Source organism: Chrysemys picta, chromosome 3 (assembly GCF_011386835.1).
Source record: "Chrysemys picta bellii isolate R12L10 chromosome 3, ASM1138683v2, whole genome shotgun sequence".
NCBI lineage: Eukaryota > Metazoa > Chordata > Testudines > Emydidae > Chrysemys > Chrysemys picta.
The window spans coordinates 80,996,429-81,017,393 of NC_088793.1; the positions used below are offsets into that span (position 1 = coordinate 80,996,429).

A 20,965-nucleotide genomic window follows, 5' to 3' on the forward strand; every position below is an offset into this window, starting at 1 on the left:
AGCTTCCAGGGTTTTCATTCTGGCGTCTTTCATGAGCACTAAAATCTTACTGGAGGAGGATTCATTCGCCCACTTTAAAAGAGTGCCAAATTGGCACATTACAGAGGCGAGAAGTCCCGTATACCTTTCCAAATGTGAGGTCTTTTCATCTGGGAGCAGCACCAATGCTAACAGCTTACTGGACTGGTAGGCTCATAAAACAACCCAGCATGAAGAGGTGTTTCTACCTTCAGAAGCAATGGAAATTTTCTGGCCAGATTAGAATGAACTTCAAAGGATTTGCTCAAGAGGTTTGACTAATATTATGTTTTCAGAGCACACTTGTATTGACTTTTCTGATAACCTTACCAACCAAATCATGCATGAAAACCACTGTTACACTTTTTTTTTTTTTTGCTAGACTCTCTGCCCCATTTCTTTTGTCCTGTACACTGCAGTATGTTACACGTTCACTGCAAATGTTTATAGCTCCACAGCAGACTTGACAATTGGGACAAATCCTCAACATCAGCACAAAGTCCAAGTGAAAGAAGTTTTCTGCAGGGGTTCTCAGTGGGGGGGACTGAATCCTCTCCCAGTCTGTGCAGCTTTTGCTGCGGTGCTGGGATACCAGCTGTACATTTTCTGTTCCCATTCTGAATGCGAATGGGGAGGTGATGAAAGGCTACAGAGGAGCTACCCAGTAGTTCCTTGTGGTTAATTTTATTTATTATTTGTATAAACATACTGCCTAGAAGTCTGAACCAAGATTGTAGCTCATTGTGTTAGGCACTGTCCACATAGACAAGCTTACAATTTAAATAGACAAGGCAGACAAAGGGTGAGCAAAAGCAAGTGTTATTATTAGGGTTGCCAGCAGTCCCTTATTACAAGGGACGTCCCTTATTTTTTTTTTATCTCTGTACAACAAGTCCAGGAGTTGCTGAGTGCTGCAAAAAGCAGCAATAAGTACCCCTGGATGAATGGACTGTAAAGTGGATAGAAAGCTGGATAGATCGTCGGGCTCAACGGGTAGTGATCAATGGCTCCATGTCTAGTTGGCAGCTGGTTTCAAGCGGAGTGCCCCAAAGGTTGGTCCTGGGGCCGGTTTTGTTTAATATCTTTATTAATGATCTGGAGGATGGTGTGGACTGCACTCTCAGCAAGTTTGCAGATGACACTAAACTGGGAGGTGTGGTAGATACACTAGAGGGTAGGGATCGGATACAGAGGGACCTAGACAAATTAGAGGATTGGGCCGAAAAAAACCTGATGAGGTTCAACAAGGACAAGTGCAGAGTCCTGCACTTAGGACAGAAGAATCCCATGCACTGCTACAGACTAGGGACCGAATGGCTAGGCAGCAGTTCTGCAGAAAAGGACCTAGGGGTCACAGTGGACGAGAAGCTGGATATGAGTCAACAGTGTGCTCTTGTTGTCAAGAAGGCTAACGGCATTTTGGGCTGTATAAGTAGGGGCATTGCCAGCAGATCGAGGAACGTGATCGTTCCCCTTTATTCGACACTGGTGAGGCCTCATCTGGAATACTGTGTCCAGTTTTGGGCCCCACACTACAAGAAGGATGTAGAAAAATTGGAAAGAGTCCAGCGGAGGGCAACAAAAATGATTAGGGGTCTGGAGCACATGACTTATGAGGAGAGGCTGAGGGAACTGGGATTGTTTAGTCTCCAGAAGAGAAGAATGAGGGGGGATTTGATAGCAGCCTTCAACTACCTGAAGGGGGGTTCCAAAGAGGATGGAGCTTGGCTGTTCTCAGTGGTGGCAGATGACAGAACAAGGAGTAATGGTCTCAAGTTGCAGTGGGGGAGGTCCAGGTTGGATATCAGGAAAAACTATTTCACTAGGAGGGTGGTGAAACACTGGAATGCGTTACCTAGGGAGGTGGTGGAGTGTCCTTCATTGGAGGTTTTTAAGGCCCGGCTTGACAAAGCCCTGGCTGGGATGATTTAGCTGGGAATTGGTCCTGCTTTGAGCAGGGGGTTGGACTAGATGACCTCTTGAGGTCCCTTCCAACTCTGATATTCTATGATTCTATGATTCTATGACACTGCTACAGACTAGGGACCGAATGGCTAGGTAGCAGTTCTGCAGAAAAGGACCTAGGGGTCACAGTGGACGAGAAGCTGGATATGAGTCAACAGTGTGCTCTTGTTGCCAAGAAGGCTAATGGCATTTTAGGCTGTATAAGTAGGGGCATTGCCAGCAGATCGAGGAACGTGATCGTTCCCCTTTATTCGACACTGGTGAGGCCTCATCTGGAATACTGTGTCCAGTTTTGGGCCCCACACTACAAGAAGGATGTGGAAAAATTGGAAAGAGTCCAGCGGAGGGCAACAAAAATGATTAGGGGTCTGGAGCATGACTTATGAGGAGAGGCTGAGGGAACTGGGATTGTTTAGTTTCCAGAAGAGAAGAATGAGAGGGGATTTGATAGCTGCTTTCAACTACCTGAAGGGGGGTTCCAAAGAGGATGGAGCTCGGCTGTTCTTAGTGGTGGCAGATGACAGAACAAGGAGCAATGGTCTCAAGTTGTAGTGGGAGTTGTAGTAGGTTGGATATTAGGAAACACTATTTCACTAGGAGGGTGGTGAAGCACTGGAATGTGTTACCTAGGGAGGTGGTGGAATCTCCTTCCTTGGAGGTTTTTAAGGCCCGGCTTGACAAAGCCCATCCGGGCTGGGATGATTTAGTTGGGAATTGGTCCTGCTTTGAGCAGGGGGTTGGACTAGATTACCTCCTGAGGTCCCTTCCAACCCTGATATTCTGTGATTCTATGTAGGTGAATGTTGCTTATTATTAAATACAATAAATAATAATAGTTAATAATAATTACAATAACAACAACAACATCTGGCCTAAGGGTGGGGCCCGGGTGCTAAGAAAACAGCCCCTTATTTTTGAAACGTTGGCAATCCTAGTTATTATCCCCATTTTACAGACGGGGAACTGACAAAGAGAGAGACTAAATCCCAGATCCTCAAAGTTGTTTAGGCACCTGACTCCCATTGAAATCAATTATTTCAGTTAAATCGATTATTTCAATGGGAGTCAGCCACCTAAACAACTTTGAGGATCTGGGCCTAAGTGATTTGCCCAAGGTCACAGAGGAAGTCTGAAGCAGACTCAGCATCTGAATCCAGATCTTTTTTTTGTCCAGACCAATACCACACGACCATCATTTCATTCCACTAGTTGTGGGTCCACTGGCCAAAATGCTACCTCTCTCCACTCCGTACCACCATATTATGGCATGAGCCTCCATGGAGCTCTTATCTTTTGATCTCTCAGCCAGGGGGAGGCCCCCACAAGCAGGATCACAATGGTTCCATTCTGCCAAGAGCCCTCTGCCTCTACAAAAGGGAACCAGAGGACTTCTTATTTCACACACAAAACACAAGACATGAAGCAGAATAAATTACAGTGTTTAGTAAACTAGGATCTCACATGTACAATGTTAATCCCTATCACCCACGGATCAGTTGTTGACAATGGAGTTAATTTTAAATGCAGCAAAAAATTAATTAGTGACTGCAGTGTTAGTCACTATTAATTATTACGATTATAAATTATGAACAATTTCGAGTCATTGTTCCTTTTAATGCTGTTACGGATATTCACCTTGTGGCTGAACTGTGCTGGAATCTTCCGAAGCACTACACCGTCTGATTCAATGCTTTGTGGGCTCACATTCAGAAAGCCATTTGGCCTGCAAACTTGCTGGATTATCTGTAAACACAGTGAAAGAAGACAGTTATTGCATGAAGCCCAGGCAGCGCACCTGCATGCTAATGAGTTAAATGTCATGACAGAAACACAAAACCATTATTCCGTGCTACCTTTAAGATGGAAGCCAATTTACCTTTGTAACATTTCAAATAGAAAATTATCATGTAATTTCCTATGTCAATACATCATTTATTTTGTAATAAATAACTAAATACATATTTATTGGGCTTTTTTTTTAATCCATCTGTTGTGCTATTCTCAGTTCTCCCTGCCCTAGATGTACTATTCAGACTCATTGTAATGCTTTCTGTCTAAGGCTGCTATACCCTTTAAGCTCTGTAACGATTGAGGAATGTATTATAGGATTAAACACAGCTACCATTTCCTTCAAAGAATCCTAAATTACTTATGTTAGGATTTATGAATTGTTTTAAATTAAACCCCAAAAAGGATTTATATTAACAAAGAAAAATAAATTGAAGGAAACACTAAGTCATAGTCTAAAACATATAGGCGTTTAAAAAAAAAATCTACATTACTGTTGTGGAGCAAATCAACGAAAGCCAGCAAAATCAACACTAAGGCTGGCACTCCAACTTTGACATTCTCACCATGCCTAACAGTTGTAGCAGCACATATGACTTGTAACAGCATAAACTGAACTGAGGCTTAAGGAACGCATATTTGCAAACTATTTCAGACTTCTACAATACACTCCAAATGAGCAGAAGAGGGAGCTTTCTTTTTCACTTATGGTTTCACTTTGGCAGCAACTGAAAGTTATTGTCAGAAGGCTATTTGGCTAATCATATAAAATGAGATGTATTTATTTCATTTACTTGGTGGTCTGAGTCCAGTTCCTAACTAACAAGTGCCGGTATCTCAAAACATCCATACACACAAATGGTACTAACTGATAGTAATGGGTGCACTTCTAAAAAGGTTCAAAGTTTGGTTTCCTAGATATGTTTTTAAAAACTTGTTATTGGTTTTCTATAAAATATAAACACATAATGAAACAATATAAATAGATATAAATATATGCACAAGATGTAAATAGCATATAAATAACAAAATTCAGTGTTCATTATTTGTAACACCTGGGTAAAAACAAAACAAAAAACAAACACTTCTACCTGTAGAGGTCAATGACTAGATAACATAGCCTCTGAATATCGGGGACTAATACATACTAAACTGAAAAAGTATTCAATAGTTTCATGTGTGACCAGACATCCTCATATTTTTTCCAAGCATTTCTATTAGACAGTCTTTTTTCCATTAATGCAGTAGTAGAGAGCTCACTAAGTCAATCTGTGTATGAGGAAAGAATTGCAGATTGCCACTTTCTCAAATAACTCTTTTGGCCTCTAAAATAGTTACTAGAATCCATTTCTTAATTGAGTTAACTGGTAATACCAACTCATCCAGCACCCCTAAAATACACAAGCTTGGAGAGAGAAGATAGCATCACAAATTTTTTGAGAGAGCATTGAATATAGTGTTTCAGAACATATACATTCTTTGACAGGCACAGAGGATGTGTGAAAGGTTTGCATGTGGCTGTTTGCACCTCCAACATTCACTGCATGTTGCCAATCTATCCTTAAACAAATGTTCCGGAGTCTAATAGTACCTGTTTAATATCCTGTTCTCATTCCTAGAATACTTTAAAGAATACTTTGTGGTCCTCTAGCACTATCCATCAGAATGCTTTAATAAAGCCTCACAGAAACCCCATATAAGTATTATTAGTCTGGGCAGCTCTTACCACACCCTAGGGCGGCATGGATGAACACTTGGGGGGATGCAGCGGGGCCTGGGTCAGCCCCCACAGGGGATGGGCAGGGAGCGCCTTCCAGCCCTCCTGTGTCCCCCGTCCATTCTGGCCCCGCTGGAGCACCTCTCTCAGCCCCAGCCGTGGCACCACTACTGGCTGTGGTTCCACTCCTGTCCACGGCCCCAGCCGCACCTCCGGCCCAGCTCCCGACCGTGGCCCCCGGCCCTGGCTCCAAGGGGTGTGTGGGCTGAGTGGGGGGTATGACTGAAATATTTTGGGGACCCATGGCCTAGGGTGACTATACATCCCGTTTTGGCCCCAGACATCCAGACATTTTTGCCAAACTGGGCATTTGTCCTATTTGCTCTTGCCACTGATCACCAGCTCGGGGGACTGGGAGGGGGCGGGAGGGGGCAGTGAGAGTGGCAGGGCTCGAGCCAGTCCTGCGCACGGAAGGATGGGGATGTGGGTGAGTGGCTTGGGCCAGCTCCGCGTGGGGTGAGGGAGAGGCTCAGGCCAGTGGTAGGGGAGAGAGACTCAGGCCAGCTCCATGTGGAGGGACTGGGGGGAGAAGGGAGAGGAGCTTGGGCCAGCTCTGTGCAGGAGGGTTGGGGGGCAAGGGAGAGGGTGCTCAGGCCAGTCCTGCATGGGGGATGAGGGGGAGAGGCTGGGGGAGTGGCTTGGGCCAGTTCTGCACAGGGCAAGGGAGAGGCTCAGGCCAGCTCAGCACAAGTGGTGGGGGGGTGGCTCATGCAAGCTCTGTGCTGTGGTCCAGTGAGTGGCTGACCTACCTACCCATGGGGAAGGGTAGGGGGAATACACTCTCCCTACCACAGGATCCATCTTCCAGCCTGGCCAGGGGGCAAGACCTCAGGGAGAAGAGGAGGAGCAGGGTGGAGGAGCAGGGCCGATAGGCAGGGTGGGAGAGGAGGAGCAGGGGTAGGGTTGCCAGGCGTCCGGTTTTTGACCGGAACGCTCAGTCGAAAAGTGACGTGGGCAGCTCCGGTCGGCAGCTGTTAAAGATACGGTTGTCAGTGCAGCAGGGGCCCAGGGCTAAGGCAGGCTCTCTGCCTGCCCTAGCTCCGTGCGGCTCCCAGAAGCAGTCGTCTGGGAACTGCGACCAATGGGAGCTGCGGGGGCAGCGCCTGCGGGCACGAGGGCAGCGTGCAGAGCCTCTCTGGCTGCCCCTCCATCTAGGGTCTGCAGGGACCTGGCGGCCACTTCCTTGGAGCCACAGTAAGTGCCACCAGGACTCCATGCCCCACCCCAACACCCTGCCCCAACCCGGAGTCCCCTCCCACACACAAACTGCCTCCCGGAGTCCACACTCCGCATCCCCCCACACACCCCAACCACCTACCCCAGCTCTGACCCCCCCTCCTACACCTCAAACCACTCAGCCCCACCCAGAGCTGAACCCCCAGTCCAGAGCCTGTACCCCCTCCTGCATCCCAACCCCCTGCCCCAGCCCAGAGCCCTCTCCTGCACCCCAAACCCCTCATCCCCAGCCTCACCCCAGAGCCCACACCCCCAGCTGAAGCCCTTACCCCCCTCCTGCACCCCAACCATCTGCCCCAGCCCGGTGAAAGTGAATGAGGGTGGGGGAGAGCGAATGATAGGAGGGGTGGAACTGGGGGGCAGGGCCTCAGATGAGGGGCGGGGAAGGGGCAGGGCCTTGGGGCCCCATTGGCCCATGCAGTAATCTGCCACTGGTTATACTACGGCATCCTCCTCTCAGAGGTACAGCATAAAATTAGAAGGTGGCGTATTTGCCTAGCCTGGAATCAGTGCAGAGGAAAACTAAGGCTCAGACTCCACAGATCCGCAACCAGACTTGCAGAGTAGTTGTCTCTCTGTGTGCCCTTCAAGCACCCTCTTCCATTCAGTCAACAATGCTGCTTTCAATTCCAGGCTACTACAGGTTCCTCCACTACAGCCGCATATTCCATGAGGGATTAATGCCACAACGGGGAATTTGGAAATAAAGAAAATTGCCAAAAACTACCAGCTCCTTTCCCAGTGGAGCACAATGTACAGAGTAAACTGCAGGGCTGGCTCTAGGTTTTTTTGCCCCTCTCCCCCAACAAAAAAAAATGTGAGAGCTGTCTGACTATCCGTACTATAATGGGGCTTACAAACTTCATACAGAAAGAGGCAGAAGAGAGAGAAGAACCTTCCCCCACTTCAAGACAACCAGCTAACCACATCTCAGAACTGCCAATCATCGAGACCACACCCACAGCTTGGACCAATAAGGAAAACAAGCCCAGCTATAAAGGAAAGAGAACAGAGAGAGAGAGGGGCAGACAGGAGGGCCTAGGATAATGGAGGAGAACAGCCCCACACCAGGCTACCTCTAGGGAACCAATAAAGAGGTAAAATAAAGGCTTCAAGCCCTGGAGCTTGAGAGCTGCTTGATTCATGTTATATTAAGTTGTTGGACTGGGCAATTTTGAGCTGAATAGAGAAGAGCCAGTTTGGTGAAAGTTGGAACACCAAAAAAAGAGACTGCACTCAGAGTGGTTGACACATACTCTCTAATATCCATAGAAACCCTAATCTGCACAGTCTGTACATCATGTGGAGACACCACTCCCCTGCAGACAGACCAGTCTGGTCCATTTCCCTGTGCAGCAGCTCCCTTGCAAGAGCACAAGAAAGGAAACACTGAAACCTAACTATAAACATTTTGATAAAAGAATTTATTATTTAAACTTAAATTCCCTTTTGACATCCCCATGCTACCCATGCTTTCCCACTGTGCTGATTTCCTTTCTTTAAGAATGAGAAAGGAAGTGAAAGGAGAAAAATCCGTTCAACAAATTTTCTGAGGCAATAGAAGAACATGAGGCAGAACAGCAGACTTTTTGAACTGTTACATTCACGTTCAAGGGAAGATCCTGCTCTCCTTACTAGCCCGAACACCCCCCCATGGCTTGAGTGCAGCTAAGCTCCAATCCTGCTCCCATTGCTGGCAATGGGGAAAACTATCAGCAGGAGAAGGACTAAACTCCTACTCATACAAGTAAAGGAAATAGGTGTTGGTGTCCAGTGCATGAGTAATATACATTTACAGACCTTTTATAATGCAGCCTCGGGGATGTAAATAAACAAGGAAGACCTCTTAAGAGTGAATGCTCTTGAGCCATGAGGCTGACAACTCAAAGCTGCAATAGTTTTGTGACAGGACTTTTCAGACTCCAGCACACTCAGCACGCAAGCAGAGTGCTTCAAAAAGCAGCGTAAGATGATCATTTATGATGCTTCTATTTCTAGAATTCCCCAAAGGTGGTGGCATTGAACCATATATATTTTTCAAACAATGTCAATAATATGCACGTTATCTGTGTAAAGTGTGAAGCTGTTACTAAATTACAGAAAATAGAAAGCTATCTAGATTGAGGGAAAGCAAAAAGGACTATTTTTACAAGCGAGAGCTAAAGCCCATACATAGCGGGGTTTGTATTGCTACTGGAAATAGTGGCATTGCCTTTGATATACAGTAACAGTGCAAGTGACACTACTCTCCTGCATGTTTTATATTGTTGCCACCAGAAACAATTACATTGCCCAAGCAAAACTTGTCGCAAGGAGATGGAGGAGAAGTTCAACAAGGCATTCCCTCCCTCCTTCAGAGAGACGCAATAATGACCAGGGTGATTATGCTTTTAAGAGGAGAAAAATACCAGTTGTCTGGAGTGTTGCCCAAGAGACAGTTCCAGGGGCTCCTGTTTCCATTGTTGCCTAAAAAGGAAGCCTAATTAATTAGTTTTATTGAATCTCTTCCAACATGCTTTTGTTGATGCATCAGCTAATGAAAAAGAAGTGAAGTTAGCACTTATACAAAATGGCAATGCCAGAAATAAATGGAGTGTTTTGTATGGTATGTCACAGCTCATAAAGAGGGACAGCAATTGACATCATTATTAGCTTCTAACACAGTATAATGTCATGTGCTTGTGTGTGTGTGTGTGGGGGGGGTGTTTTAATCTTGGCCTACTGTACATTTCTATGACAGGCTATAGGTTGAGACACTATTGTAAAAATAGGCATAGACATTTTAAAATATTTTTTCATTAAAAACTGGACTGCAGTATCTAAAATAATTTAAAAATAAAGTATTTTTATTTTGTTTTCATAAATTCTTTTAAAAGATGTATATTTGGGAATATTTGAATAAAGAAAGTTTGTGGCCATTTCCTACAGAATGTCAAGGTCAAGTTATGGAGGAGTTGAGTGTAAATGAACTAATGAATACTAATTTCCAAACATTTTCCATTGAGCGCCAGTAGTGATACGGGAATAAAACCATCAGCTAAGACATCAGCTTGAAGCCCAGGAGCGCTAAAGAGAAAAGTATATGCAGTTTTTAAACATGTCAGAAACCATTTCATAGCATTAGTGACCTCTGTGTCCACTTCATATTTAATCAAAGCAATACTAATTTTCAAAAACAAAACACAAAAATCCTAGTCTCTCTTTAGCTTTGATCTTATCCTTTTCTGTTCACTCAGGTGAATTAAGTATAAATAGATTAAATGGCAAAAATCTTCATTAATGAAGAGTTAAGTTTGCCTGGTGATAGTTTGTACCTTTCTGAAAATCAGGAAATACAGAATTAAGGTAAACATCGACGCAGCCTTAACTCTGTCCCCTTGGAGTTGGTAATACCTTCTGGCATGCACTCCAGCTACACTCATGACGTTAGGTATAGCTGTGTTGAATGGTGGAGGAGTAAGTCAAAGCAGCTTGGGAGAGCTGTAATTGTGATGTGAGAAGACTCGGGGATTAGTTTGAGGAGTGTCACAGAGCTGTGTGTGTTATCAAAGGAAAGAGATGCATGGGTATCTTGAGGTTCCAGTCTGGATCATTTCAATAGCAACTTGTGTCAGTAGCAAAGCACTGGGATCTTCTTGCCATGAGTCAGTAGTGAGGTGGGACATGAGAGCAGTATGGATTTAATGATGGGTAGGGGAAAGCATAGGTGTTGGTGGTGTCCTTTGTGCATATGTGAAGGGTTGTAAAAAGGGTATGAAGTGGTTGTTAAAATTTACAAGTATGATATTCTGTCGGGTGAGTAGGGTCAGTGATTGAGTGGAGTGCAAGTGGAGGTAGCGCCTGTTCATTCCTGTGGAAAGGCAAAGTGGGAGTGTGGGTTATAGGCACATTGGGACATTGCTCGGAGGGCAGAGTTAAGGTTGTGTGGGTGTTTACCTTAACTCTTTATGTCCTGGTTTTCTGATGTTTGAGTTTTGCTTAATTCAATGTTCGGGACGAGCATACGCTAGCATTGGGCAGTCTTAGCTCTGTGTTAAAGTGTTTTGCCATTAAATTTCCTAAACAGTACAAGAAATGTTTGTTGGTAGGAAGTATTTGAAGGCCTATATGTCAGATACCAGTCACCATTTAGCAGAAGTAGAAAAGCAACTCTTATAAAACACAAACCATTTGTTTAAAAAAAAAACCCACAACATTTGATTTGTCTTATATTTCTAGAACTATGCAGTGTTGTTACAACCATGTTATTTCTAGAACTAGGTAGCGCTGATATGTATGCCTTATATGTTTTAATAACAGGTCATGATGGTTTTGGGAGCTTATTTTCTAAGCTTTAGATTTAATGTATGAAATTTTTTAAAAGTGAATTTTTGTGATTGATGTAAATCTCAGAGAAAGCATGCAGTTTTCCAGTTTCTGCTTTTGCTTGGAGCTGTCTTAGAGCAACATCTAGTGGTAGACTGTATTTGCATCTTTAGTCAAAACTTCAAAAGGAGGTAAGCAAAATCAGAAGTGTTAGCATAAAAACTGACTGTTAAATGGTTTGCATATGCACACATAGAAAATAAGGAAATACACTAGCCCATTCTGAAGAATATTTTCATATCTTTACCTCTTATTCTTTATATTAAGGGTTTGATCCTTCAAGGCACTCTGCACCTTGGGCACTCTCGTATTGAACTCAGTGGAAGGTGAGACTGTCCAGTCAATCTCACCTCTTGTGAAAGACTGATCCTTGCATAGGACTCTATTCTATTTTACCAAATAACTTAAAAAGATCAAACTTTCCTTGCCGTAGGATTCCTACCGCAGTCGTGTTCCAAGAATTCAAGGGGGAAAAAGTGTGCAGCTTCTTTTTCTGACCCAGCACCAGATTGATCTATTCACAAAGCCATCAACTATTGGTGCTTGATCTTGCAACCTTTATTTGTATGATTAATTCTTACTCGTCCATGTAGCCCCATTGATTTCAATGGGATTACGTGTTTGAGAAGTGTTGCAGTGTCTGCCTCTTTGCATCCTACTCAGTTCTTTGACTTCATTTTCTCTCAGTAAATTCTTCAGCACATACATACCAGCACCAAAGAAAAACCGATTAACTATTCAAGTGATTGCTCCTGGTGCCGGGAAGAAAGAGAAAGAAAGAGTTTTCAATAGCGCTTTGATGGTGATGAGAGTCACATAAACACCTAGGTGGATTGATAGACCCTTTGCTGATGTGTGCAGCTTCACTGAATTCAACGGGACTGCTTATGATAGGCAAGCATGATTTGCCTCTTCTTGCAGTAATGTACTTCTGTGAGAGTAGCTGGAGTTGTAATGTAGGTTACATAGGTTAGCTCTAGGTAAATGGAAGATAGCAATGGAAACATTACAACATACTTCATTTACCTTATTAGTCTCTGCAATCAGCTGGCATTAATGCAATATTAAGTTTGAGAGAGAAAGCACTCAGTTTTAACCCTCTGTTTGACTTCTAAATGGTCAACTTTAACTCTGTCTCAACTATGCTTATGGTTTAAAATCTTATCTGTCAATATCATTATATAATCTTACATAAAGTTACATAGTACATAATGTCTTCAGACTTGGCTTTATTTGTAAATCTTATTGAAATCTACAAAGCAAGCTATGTTTGGATGGTGGCTGGAACTCAATATAGCTAACTCAAGGATAAAAGACTAGGCTAAATCAGCCTAATGTAGAATTGAATCTATGCGTCCGGGGTCATAACTATGTCAAACCTAATATTTTTTTTACCACAATGCCTCGCCCTCCAGAAATGCTTAGAAGCTCTTTTGATGTATGTCCCTTCTCTCTTTCTTTTCCATTTGCTTCTCTATCTGCAGAAAATACTTCTGCCACATTTCCTCTCTTCCTTACTGCCTCCTATTTCCTTCTCATTGTACATATCTAAGAATTTCCTTCCCCAGTCCAAATCTGGGGGAGAGGGAGAGATGCTTATTCTTAATGTGCAGTGCTCCTATATTCTCTTCCATACTGAAAAGGAAACAATTCTAAGTCTTGTATATTTTCAAAGCACTGTCCAAACAGTAACAATTTTTTCCCTACAGCTCTCCTGTGAAGTAGGCTAGCAGATATTAACCTCATTTTACACATGGTGAAACTACTAGCACAGAGAGAGTCCGGTGACTTACCCACAGTCTCACAACAAGTCAGAGTCAGGCCCCAGTCGAATTCACTGGTCCAGAACTTCTCAATCTGTGGAATATGACACAAAAGTGGGCTGTCAAGGGGTCGCATGCCACTGGCTGAGAAACCAAAATAATAATAATCAGTAAAATCCCAGGACTCAGCAGAAGCCTATGAAGGGGAGGAAGGAGAAGCTAATTCCCTCTCTGCTCCTCCTTTTGTGTCCGTGCTCTGTCCCTGCCCTATGACAAAATCCAACCATCAGGCTACATGTCCTGAGTCCTCCCCACCCCTGCAGTTCTAAACTCCAGGCATGGGAAAACACCACTCAAAGAGGCTACGCAGCTTTTTGAAGCTTCTTTAAGTGGTGCTTCCCTACAGCAGAGTATTAGGTGGGCAGGGAGGGGAAACAAGGAAAGCATCTCTCTATCAGCTCACTGTCCCCCGCACCTCAGTAGCCAAAGTCAGCCACGCTTCCCCCCTGCCCTCAACTGCAATCCTTTGCTGCTTCCAAGCACTGTAGATTTGTGTGGGTCTCAGTAAGAAACCATAGATGGTTTTTGCATCCCATGAAAATCACACACCACATAGGTTTAGAAGATTAGGATGGTAGAGTGGTCTAAGGTGCTATTTTGAGAACATAGCATCATGTGGTAGCATGGGTTTGAATTTCACTCCTGATGCTTTGTTAGCTTGTGAGGGGAGAAAGAGTCCAGTGGTTCAGGTGGGGCATACTACAGAATATTGGTTTTTTGTAATAGCACTACCCTGCTTCCCATTCAAGATTCCTCACCTCATAGACTCTAAGGTCAGAAGGGACCATTATGATCATCTAGTCTGACCTCCCGCATGATGCAGGCCACAAAAGCTGACCCACCCACTCCTGGAAGAATTCTCTCCCTTGACTCAGCTGTTGAAGTCCCAAATCATGATTTAAATACTTCAAATCGCTGAGAATCCTCCAGCAAGCGACCCCTGCCCCATGCTGCGGAGGAAGGCGAAAAACCTCCAGGGCCTCTGCCAATCTACCCTGGAGGAAAATTCCTTCCCAACCCCAAATATGGCGATCAGCTGAACCCCGAGCATGCGGGCAAGATTCTCTAGCCAGACCCTCTGGAAAAAGTTCTCTGTAGTAACTTTTAATATCCCATCATTGACCATTGTTACTAATTACCAGCGATGGCACGTTATTGACCTATTGACTAAAATCACTTTATCCCATCAAACCATCCCCTCCATAAACTTATCAAGCTAAAATAGACCTAGTGAGTGCATTCACACACACAGCATCGGAGGTCTGACAACTGTTCCACATGTTTGTTGCGATTTGAACTGTCCACCTTACATATTACACCAAGTCAACAAATGAGACAGTTCAGATACGGAGTACCAGAAAGAAATCTATGGGATGGGTATCCCGGTGAAATAGATAAGCAAAGACATTCACTTTATTTGTAATGTTATTAGAATGTCTAACTAACTAATGTTTGTAACATGCTATGGCAGTGCAGCATGTTATTAAATCCAATGGGATATAAATAGAAATCAGGAGGAGTTGTTGGCTTTGAGCCCTATTTTATTTTGCCAGGCCATGTGTTTGCTCAGAAACCACAGAAGGACTTTTAAAAGTTCTTGCATATTTAAATCATGACAGTTTACTAATAAACTGAGTACACATTTAGATAGTTGCATAGCACACTAAAGATTGAGGTTACCTCTGTTTCATACTGTGCATGTGCATTATGGTGCATTTATAAATAAGTACAATGTCTCTAATTTTATGACCATCTTTTCAAACAACTCAGCTGCTCGTTATGATCTACTTACATGGACAAGTGTAAAGGTTCCACTGGATTTGAGTCGTTTCCCTCCTCTCCCACCTACACAAAAGAGAAGAATTTATATTTATGAACAGGATTTTTCTTCATTCTGTTATAACAAACATAGCTGAAAGTATTCTGTTGAAACTAAAACATTTTGTTTGGCATGAAAAGTTTCAGTTTTGAAGGTGAATATTTCAGGAAGTAATAGATTTGTAAAAACAGGACTTCATAATGGAAACCGATCTGAAATCTCCTGACTACCTCTATAATTCAGATTGAAGCTGTGTTCAGCTATATCTGTACTTCAACATATACAGAGCCTAAGCATCTTTGGGACTTGAATTATTGGGTTTGACATATATTTTGCAGGAAGTTGTAAGCATATGGGTAAAAGTGCCCTGAGCTACTAGAGAACTTTGCATTTGAAAGTCTTCCTGTCAGGTGTTATATTACAATCCCTTCACCCCTTCCAATAAATTACCCTAAGGGGAAATTGTATTCTAATTGCCTGCAGGGTTCGGCATGCAAGAGGATTTACTAGACTGCAATCTTAAAATTGTAGTACATAAGGCTGAAGTTTGTGCCATTCCCTATTCTTGTTATACTCATTGTCATTAGCTTAGATTTGTGTGGTTCTAATTTCTGTTTTTGTCACAATCGCTGCCATGAGAATGAGATCTAAGAAGTTTAATGCCTCATAAGTTCTGTGAAAGCTGAGAATAACCTGGACTCCTCTAATCTCCTCAATGTCCTAAAGTTTCGTGGCTGGGTAATATTAATTTTCCCTTTTTGCAGCCCCAACAACCAGTATGGCCAGATAATCATAATCAAAATTCTAAGATCAGGGAAAGGTATTTTGCCTTGAAGAAGGAGAGATTGGCCACAGCTGGAGATGGGGCACCGGGAGTGGACCAGTGCTCTGAGGTGGCACATAGAATCCTCTTCTGAGATGCTTGGCTGGTGTGTGTTGCTCACATCCTCATGGTCATACTGATTGCCAGATTTGGAGTTGGGAAGGTATTTTTCCCCAATCAAATCAGAAGAGAGCTGGGGTGGGATGGGGGAAAAGGGGTTGTCTCTTTCCACTGCAGCATGGGGTGTGGTTCACCTGCTGGGATCATCTGAATATATCTCACCTAAACCAATTCCCTGTCATTGCAGTGGCCTCAGGCATTGGTCACCATATTCTCTCCTATTCTCTGTCTGTGGTACACAGTTTAGTCTCCTGAGGACTGCAATGCTTAAGGGTATATTTATACTGCCATCACTAGGTGTGATCAGGAGCAGCGCCAGGGTTTTTGCCGCCCTAGGTGGCAGCGCTCCTCCTCTAAGCATTCGGGTCCTTCCGTTCCGTGTCTTCGGGGCACTTCAGCGGCGGGTCCCGGAGCGAGTGAAGGACCCACCGCCAAATTTCCACCGAAGACCCGGAGTGGAAGGACCCCCCGCTGCCGAATTTCTGCCGAGGGCAGCAAAATGCCGCCCCCCAAATCCTGCCGCCCTAGGTGACCGCCTAGGGTCGCCTAGTGGAAGCGCCGGCCCTGGGTGTGATTGCAGCCCATGTAGGTATTCCTAAACTAGCTTAAATCTAGTTAGTTTGGGTACCAGAGCAGTGAAGCCGCAACAGCGCACACATCAGTGTGGGCTGTGCAAGCCCATCCAGAACTCTGGATAATTATGTCAGCAGCTAGCCCACACTGAAGCCTGTGCTGGCGCGCTTTCACTACTCTGGTACCCAAACTGGATAGATTTAAGCTAGCTGGGGGGTATAGCTACACAAGCTGCATTCACATCCCATGATTGCATTATAGGCATACCCTTAGTCTAAGTGAAATGTAATGGTCTGTGATATGCAGGCGGTCAAAGTGGATGATCTAATAATCCTTTCTGGCCCTAAACTTTATGAAACTTTTAACTACTCCTGGCCATATTTTGCCAATGCATTTTAATTTCTGTTCAAACAATGCTGGCACAATAGGACTCAGAATAAGACAATACTGATTTTTCAGTCAAAGATTGTGATGTGAAAAGCATTGTATCAAGAGCAGAAGACACCAGAACATGAACATTTTCTCAACAATACAGGAAATTGCATTGTATGGATAGTGGCAGTAATCATGTAGCACTCTATTCTTTAAAACATCATCAATGACCACTGATTTAATTCACTTAGAGTCCAGTGCTGACAGGTACTTAGCAACTCCTGGGAGGTGCTGGATGCTCTCTGAGAAGGGCATCTATTACAAGACTTTTAAGTGCCACATAATAAGACAAAACACAAAACATCATGTGTGTTAAGTATCAACAGAAAAAACCTCTCCTCTCTTCTTTGTATTACTACTTTTGACAAAAAAAAATCAAGTAAAGCTTTTAAACTTAAAAGAATCCAAAACAGGAGCAACCACTTCAATGATCCTCAAGACAAACCAATCCACCAACAACTTCAGCCAAATGTAAATAAAACTAAAAGGAGGGGGCAGAGAAGAGATATCAGTCCCAAACAGCAAGGAAGAAAAATCAATGTAGTATAAATTATCTGAAACAGATGAGTTTTGCAGTACATCCAAAAGTAGCAACCACTCAAAGTGATTCCAGATTCATGATTCAATATGTTCTAGAGGATATTCTCACAGATAGCAAATCTACCTCTCTTTGTTGTACTACTACCTCTTCTAGTCTGAGTAAATTAATGAGAAGTAGAAAGCTCTGTCCCACTAATTTAGGGGTGCCATCCTGTTATAGAAAATTTATTTACACACTTACCTAAGGTTCCTTCCCCTGGATCGGGCTCTCCCGTGTTTGTCTGGTGGCACTGGCTGGACTGCAGTGGAGTCAAAACCAGGTCCTGTCTTGCCACACAGCTGGATCCCCCAATCACCTGACCCCTATTCGCCTCCTCCTCTTCCTCATTCACCTTCTCCTCCTCGCTAGTCATGGCAGGGCCCTGTGACTCAGGGTCCTTGGAGATATCCATGGTGCTGTGCAGGATCGTGTAGGGGTCTCCACCAAGTATGGCATGCAGCTCATTGTAAAAGCGGCAGATCTGTGGCTCAGAATTTATTGTTGGTCTCCCTGGTCTGCTGGCACTCCTGCCGCAGTTCCTTGGCATTCACATGGCACCGCTGCCGGTCCCTGTCATACCACTTCTCCTACCATCCCCCCAGGCAACCTACTTCTAGATGTCACCTTTTCTACTGCTGGTTTGGATCTGTGCCAGCACTGCCTCTTCTCCCCACAGGCCCAGGAGATCCAATATATCCTTTCTACTCCAGGCCGCCATGTGTCTGGAACATGTAGCCAGCACGGTCAGCTGGGCAGATGTGCACAACAAGGAAAGCAGATAGAAGTGTGCTCACCAAGATGGACACCAGAATAAGGCATTTCAAAAATTTACAGGGATTTTAAGAGGACACTTCCAATCTATGTGGCCCCTGGGCAATGGAGTTCACAATTGTGACTAGAGCCGTCAGTGTCGGGCATTGTGCAACAGCTGTTGGGCGATTGTTAGGGTCAACATAAGTAACTCAGTGTCTACACTCACTCCATATTGACCTCCATACATCAGTCGAGGTTCTATGCCACTGGGGAGGTGTTGTTAATATGTAGGCATAATGGGGTACTCCCATCAGTGGGAAACAAATTTAAGTGTAGATACATGCATAACTAGGTTAACACAAAGCAGCTTATGTCAACCTAACTTTTTAGTGTAGACTAGGCTTTAGTGATCAAAAATGCTGGGTCAATGCTCCTAGCACTCTGTCACAAAACTCCAAGTGAATTTGCAGGGGATCATTCATTTTCAGCCCCTCACAAACCACACTGCAAGGTTCAGTTCACAAACACCATTGCAAATCAAATCCTGCAGGTTTAGGAAAACTCTGTCCAAAAGGCAGGGACTCCTGCAGGTGTCCTTCAGGAAGTAATTTCATAGGTAAGGACCTGAAAGAATCTAGTCCACCACAACTGACCATATTAAAGAAAGAAGCAATCACCTAACTACTTCAGCCATGTTTTTCAGAAATAAAACTAGTGATATAGGGTGCTTCAAATGTTGAAGAGGCCCGATTTTCAGAAAGTGCTGAGCACTTACCCTCTGAAAACCAGGCCCCTCTAAGGTGTCTCAAATTGGACTCCCAAAAACTGAATATCTAAAATCACTAATCATTTCTGAAAATCTTGGCATTATGGCCTCTACTAATACAGACTGTATAAACTATACTAAGATCTTGAACTGCATCTTTTGGAAAACTGACAGCCAGTGTAAATTATAGGGGACAATGTAACAATCAATTCCCTCACTCCCACTCTAAGGAATAACTGAGCAGCAGTATGCAAAGGATAACCCAATTACATGTTTGAAACATATTATAATAAGTTTCCTCACTAGGCACAGAGATTTTGGCATTAATGATAGGTATGTGATTTAGAGGAGAATATTCCACTAAACACCAGGGAGGGAGAGGAGTTATTTAAGTTAAGGACCAATGTTGACACAAGAACAAATGGATGTAAATAAGATCAATAAGCTTAGGCTTCAGATTAGACAAAGGTTTCTAACCATCAGAGGAGGGAATTTCTGGAACACTGCCCCAAAGGGAGTAATGGTGGGGAGGAAGGAGGGGGCAAAACACCTATCTTGTTTTAAAAGTGAGCTTGGTAAGCTAAGAGGGGATGATAGCATGAGTTGCCTATAATGGCATATGGCCCATCTGCAACTGCTATTGGCAAATATTTCCAATGGCCAAAGATGGGACCTTAACGGTGGAGGGCTCTGAATTACTAAAGAGAATCCTTTCTTAGGTGTCTGTTTGGTAGGACTTGCCCACATGCTCAGCTCTAACTGATTACCATATTTGGGGTCAGGAAGGAATTTTTCCCTTCCTGAGAATGGCAGAGACTGAGGGGGGGTTTCACCTTCCTCTGCAGCTTGGGACATGGGTCACTTGCTGGTTTCAACTAGCGTAAATGGTGAATTCTCTGTAACTTGAACGCTTTAAAAATCAAGATTTGAGGACTTCAGTAGCTCAGAGAGAGGTTATGGGCCTATGACAGGTGTGGGTGGGTGAGGTTCTGTGGCCTGCAATGTGCAGGATGTCAAACTAGAAGATCATGATGGTCCCTTCTAGCCTTGAAGTCTATGGGTAAGTCTCCACAGCAAAGAAAAACCCACACCACCCAACTCAGGCTCATAGAGCTCGGGCTAAGGGGCTGTTTCATTGCTGTGTAGTCTTCTGGGCTAGAGCTACCGACCAGACTTTGAGGACCCTGTGAGGTAGAAGGGTCCCAGAGCTCAGGCTCCAGTCCAAGACCAGAAGTCTATACAGCAATAAAAGAGCCCCACAGCCAAGCCCCTCGAGCCCTAGTTGACTGGCATGGGCCAGCCACAGGTATTTAGTTGCTGTGTCAACATACCATGAGTCTACTAAAGGTTTTAATTTTGAAGTCGCCATCTTATAGAGAACATAATAGAAATGACATGGTCTCATTTTCTAACTATAACTAGTTATTGATTATGTGGTACAGTTCTTAAATAGTTCATTATATGAAAGCTTCTTATTACTTCCAATATTATTCAAAAGCTCATAAAGTTATGCTAGCATTTAAAAGGCAGTGCCAAAATTCCTTTGTACTATTTATATATAGTTATATGAGGGATGCCTTATCTAGTTTGATCTGGCTATGCATGTTTAACAGCCTGAAACGGGTTTAGTATTCTCCATTTACAGAAACTCTAGTAAAATAGTGTAAAGTGACACTGAACAGGCCTGAAAGCCATCTATTCAATTCATACTCTAACAGCAATACTTTATAAAATGTAGAATTTCATCAGCTCCTGACTTGAAAAGATTGATTCGCTTGTCATGTTGAATAGACTCTAAAAGTAGTTTAAGGAACAATTGACCCTTAGCACAGTACCAGCAAAGTCTTCTGGGTATCCAGCTGAAGGCAGTTAAAGATTTCTGAGATAACTCAAATTGTCTCTGTTGTGAAAAAAACAGCAACACAGCTCACAACAGCCTGAAAAACCTCAGGAGGATTTTCATAATTAAGGCTAGGAAAGAAAGGCTTTGCTAAAAGCTGCATTTACATGAATATAGCTAAGACTCTACTTGCTTCTTTTGGGCGAAAAAAAATCTATGCATCCTTCTTTTTGTATTATTTTCATTTGTATTTCCATTTTTAAATACAGCTCACCAAACTTAAACAG

The 20,965-nt window shown here is 43.6% G+C and overlaps 1 long non-coding RNA gene across 2 annotated transcripts in view; it reads right to left on the reverse strand.

Annotated features, from left to right (window-relative positions):
- Nucleotides 1-20,965, reverse strand: part of LOC135982295 (uncharacterized) — a 65,251-nt gene that overhangs the window by 6,527 nt on the left and 37,759 nt on the right. Inside the window, exons 2-4 of one of the 2 annotated variants that reach the window (XR_010599568.1) lie at nucleotides 14,765-14,817; nucleotides 12,943-13,006; nucleotides 3,619-3,726 (exon numbers count right to left, since the gene is read on the reverse strand). This is a non-coding gene — a long non-coding RNA (uncharacterized LOC135982295). Of the gene's footprint in view, nucleotides 1-3,473; nucleotides 3,727-12,942; nucleotides 13,007-14,764; nucleotides 14,818-20,965 lie in introns of those variants that run through there. The other variant, XR_010599567.1, reaches the window with a different exon arrangement.